Source organism: Carcharhinus amblyrhynchos, chromosome 23 (assembly GCF_965287045.1).
Source record: "Carcharhinus amblyrhynchos chromosome 23, sCarAmb.v2.hapA, whole genome shotgun sequence".
NCBI lineage: Eukaryota > Metazoa > Chordata > Chondrichthyes > Carcharhiniformes > Carcharhinidae > Carcharhinus > Carcharhinus amblyrhynchos.
The window spans coordinates 24820437-24825303 of NC_137346.1; the positions used below are offsets into that span (position 1 = coordinate 24820437).

A 4867-nucleotide genomic window follows, 5' to 3' on the forward strand; every position below is an offset into this window, starting at 1 on the left:
ACTGCACAAAATAGGATACAGGCTTACTTGTTGTCTTCATTCAAAGACGACTGATTATGTATTGTTTAAAACAGGCCCAATAGAAAGAAAAACAGAATCAGAAAGGAACCTAAACATTTTACTACTGATCTGCAGAAATGAATAACTGCACTGTGTTTTTGCAAATGATTGTAAAGTACTGGTCATATGTGGCAAAATAAACAAGTCATTTTGACCATTAACCTAAAAACTCAAAACAAACATACACGGAGAAGCAACATGTATTTTAATTGTATTTTGTTTTTCAATACAGCTCAGGCTTTAACATGATAAGTCGTTGTGAAGTACATTAGAGCACAAAGGAATTTGACTAAACCAAGTACTTAAAGTCCTGAAAAATTCACATGGTAATGTTTTATGTAGTAAATTAAAAGTAGGTGATCCACTCAAATGCAATAAAAACTTAGTCGCCTGGAATTTTTAAAAAGGCAGTATAAAATTATAGCAGGAACCCCACCCAACAGACAAAGGAGTTACTAATGTACATTTATACAATATAAACCAAAAAATATACAAATACAAGTATCACACCAATTAATATCATGCTAATTAGAGTATGCCATAAACAAAATCATGATTCTTCCAGACCAATTAATCAATGCTTACTCACACAACACTAGAACAGTTAAGAGTCATCTGTTCTCAAAGCCGCACATTCACATCCTCTTCAGTATCCTGTCGTAAATAGCCAACCTCAACAGTTCTTCAACTGGCAGCTTTAGCTGCTTGACAGTGACATAAAACTAGCCAGTGAAGAACGGCTGTAGGATAGCCAGAGTATTTAATGGAATTCCTGCAAAAGAAAAAAAAACAAGTTGTTTATCTCCCTGGATAAGTTGCACAGTAATTGAAATATTTTATGAAGCCACTTTAGGGCTAGGATCACTTAAAACAAGTTATCATCGGCTTTACAATCTAATTAAGGCAAGACTCCATAGCTCCAATTACAGTATTATCGTAAACTTAATGTAAAAAGTTTACAAGAAATCATTGAACGCAAGATAATTTCCATTACTGATTTTAAAAAGAAAAAATCTTACATGGAACTAAACTTTGACTGGCCACACCCTCCCAAGATAGACTTACCAGAAAGGAACTCAGAAGGTACTGTGGCTATGGAAACTGGACAGGCCTGTCTTCCAGTATTGTGGGTTATACTCAGTCAACTCATGATGCTGTGAATTCCTGAGATGCCTCTTACATATGGCATAAATTCCAATCCGTCTGCCGGCCCCCATTTGTCTGAACTGAGATACAAACTTCAGTACCGCCCTCCACCTAAGCTTTAATGCATGATTCAGCAATAGGCCAAATCTTGAGACTTTCATCCAGTGACTTGACAGGAAACAATGTCTTGGGTGGGGAAGAGAGAGAGAGGAAGGAGACAACATCTGTTGTCCCTGCAAAAGTATTTGAAAAGTCATCTTACATAATACATTAGCATTTCTGTAAAGATGCCCAGGTACAAAAAGATCCAAATCCCATTTACTAAGACAATACAATATCCATATTCATTGATTCATTACCTATTAAAATTCTATTTCAACAGATCACATGTTTGATTACAGGTTGGATAGTATCGAGTGTCCAGTGGGAAGTTATAAGGTTATTTGTCGATCAGCACCTGAACCCCAATATTAGGTCAGTCTGGTAACACCCAAATTGTACTCAGTATCCTGCTCACAAACAGCTCCATTACGGATTTAGTCATTGTGAGAAACGCAGTATCTGCCAAAATATAATTCCCAGTCCGCTCCTTTTTGATACAGTAAATTGTACACACCCCAGATCCCGGGAGGAAAACATCTCCACATAAAACACATTAATGGTTACTTGGGCCATTAAAGACACCCAGTACTTTTATAACCCTGGTGAGAAAATGTGAACGTAACTAGTTCCAGATAAATGTTCCAAGATTTACAGTAAACCGCATTACTCATCTCACTTTTTTTCCCCCCGCAGAGATTTTGTTCACCAGTTCACTCAGATGGCGGGGGGGGGGGGGGAGGGGGAAGTCCACAGAAAGAAAATTAAATTATCGGGGGCGGGGGTCTTCAGAACACTTTGATTACACGCAGGCTAAGTTACTGAAAATCTTATATATTGAAAGGAAAAAAAGGGGAAAGGGCCATTTTAACAAACGCAAGACCAATGACATTGGAGCTAGACTGCACCCTGCAGTTCCAAACTAAAGGCAGAAACTCAACTGCAGTGTTGCGTAAGCACCAAGATAAATGCAAACAACGAAACTCACCCAAAAAATATTTTTTTAAAAAAGAGAAAAAATGCTTTCGTGCCTGCCTGCCGCATAAATATTAGCCCAGTAGTCTCCAGGAAATATATGAATATTTTGTTCGCAATTCATTTGAGTCATTTATTTATGCTCCATATGGAAACGTAAAAAAAATTATCCAGAAATTGTCTGGGTCAGGCCAGGTGGGGACCAATGTTCACCCTCCTAAAATCAATTTTTTTTTAAAAAAACCGTTCTACCTCCTTGATAATATTCTGCTGCACTTCTAGAACTTTCCTGACCTCCCACATATCTTCAACACATTTTAAAAGATCTTTATTAAATAAAAATGCCGTCCCCTTTCTTGACGCAGAATAAGCTTCGTTAGCTGAAAAGAGAACATTGCAGACGCAAAATAAAATACCTTAGAAGCAAAATTTTACTTCATGGTTGATCGCTCCACTCGGAAAAAAAGTTAAAGCATTCCAGCATTTAACTTGTTATTTTTTTAAAAAATATTCTTTCTGTCCCTTTTTTTTCAAAGCACTTGTAATAGGGAGTAGTCTAGAATCTCTCTCAAGTTTTTTTTAAACTTCAGGAACTTGCGCAGATTCGCATCACCACCCTCCAGAAGTGTGCACCAACTACCCGTGAAAGTCTCCAGTCTGTCCCGGCGGAGCCCGCTGTCTCTTTCGCCTCTCAGCAGACGGATGGTTCGTCAGTGACAAGCCGGCGCCCATCATCCCGCTCAACGGAGCTGGGGATCTTCCCTTCTTGCCAGGTTTAATCAGCAGGCGATGCCCCTCTCTCCCCTCCTCCCCGGGCCAGTGACTCAGTACTTTTCCCCCCAGTTATAATCAGTCCCTCTCACTCTTCGCCAGCAGACAAACTCACCGACTGACTGACCAGCTCTCCCCACTCAACTTCACTTGACAGTTGCGGCCGTCGCGCGACGCCTCCAGCTGATTGACAGCGGCCTCTGGCCACTCGTGGCGCGAGGGGAGGGGCGTGGCGACCTCCGCCGACCACCCCAATCAGGATGAGGCTAACGGGCATGGACGCCCGCCTTCATTTCGTCCCTGCCGCCCCTTCCCCCGCGCTGGGGGAGAAGGGGGCGGGGGACACTTATTAGAATAGTTTCCAGGCAGCGTATCGGTTTTCTTTCCTGACGCGCGCGATGATTGATGGCGCCGTTAACCAATAGGCCCTGTGTCAGGGGGCGTTCTCAAGCTAAACGTCAGCCAGGCTAACCGGCCGTGGTGCGCGAGTTGCTTTGTGGGATTTGTCGTTCCTGGACCGACGGTTTAACGGTCATAGAACGCACCGCGCGTGACCAAACTACAGCTCCCAGAATAGTTGTGTCCGCATGACTTAGCATTTTATGAATGGCGATTTTAGAGGTTTGTCAGTTAATTGTCTGGAATTGATTTAAATGGGGGTGTGTGTGTGGAAGAATATTCGAGATAATTTTACCATGAATGGTTGCATTATTTCTACATCTTGAGTGTCATATTGGCAGCCCTTTCACTACAGTCCTTTTTTATGGCTGTATTGGTATTAATGACAACTAAAAACAGGAATTAAATTTCAATGATGGGAATTAGAAATTCTACCTTATCTGAATATAACCTTATCTTTAAAGTAAACATATAAAACTGGGGAATGACGATCTTTGCATGGCACAGGAATACGATGACTGACAGCTTTCATAGCCAATCAGTACTGCAATAAGAGCGTGCCAATGGTTGGAGGAGGGCGGGGTTTGGGTGAGGCCGGCAGATTGAATGACTCATCAGAAAGACCTGCGTCAGCTGTTCCCGCCTCCTCTGCGAACGTCAGCAGCACCCACCCCTTACAGCTGAGCGCTGCGAACCTAATGACCTCATGGGGCCGATCAGCTGTTTAAATGTCTCGCCCTTGTGACTAGTGGACGTACAGTGCTGTGATGCAATCAAAGCCGATCACGTGGAGACACTAACCCAACAGAAAAAGTAACTTTTTAAAAAATCATAATACGCGACAATCTCTTCCTTCAATCTTTAATGACTCTATTACAAAGATGAGTTGTGATCTTTTCTTATTTTAACAAGCAAGATGCAATCAAAGCCGATCACGTGGAGCCACTGACCCAACAGAAAAAGTAACTTTTCAAAAATCATAATACGCGACAATCTCTTCCTTTAATGACTCAATCACAAAGGCGATTTGTGATCTTTTTTAACAAGCAGGATTTATTTTTTACTTTCCTCCGAGTGGACAGACCATCATCATGTGATTGGTCGCGTTTTGTGCCCATGTCCTATCGTGTAAACAGGATGCAAATAAAGTGTACTTTGGGGTTTTCCTAGCATACAGCTGCTCAGTGCGTATTTGATTATCTAAATTCCCAACCGTTACCTAACAGCAACATCAAATATCGATTGTAACTTAAATGTCTTTTAAAAACCATCGCGCGAAATATAACTGAGATAAATACTGAAATCTGGAGCTGAAATTTGAGAAACGCAAAGCTGCACACGAGCAGTTAATTATTTAAAGGATAATCATTTATAATTACTAAAATTAAAAATCTAATAGTGACAAGTGCCTCAGAAC

The 4867-nt window shown here is 41.1% G+C and overlaps 1 long non-coding RNA gene across 1 annotated transcript; it reads right to left on the minus strand.

Annotated features, from left to right (window-relative positions):
- Window positions 1-248: 248 nt before the first annotated feature.
- Window positions 249-3162, minus strand: LOC145357402 (uncharacterized). The gene is made up of 2 exons (XR_013889289.1): window positions 2697-3162; window positions 249-832 (listed from the first exon to the last, which is right to left on the minus strand). It is a non-coding gene; the product is annotated as an uncharacterized LOC145357402 (long non-coding RNA).
- Window positions 3163-4867: the final 1705 nt, after the last annotated feature.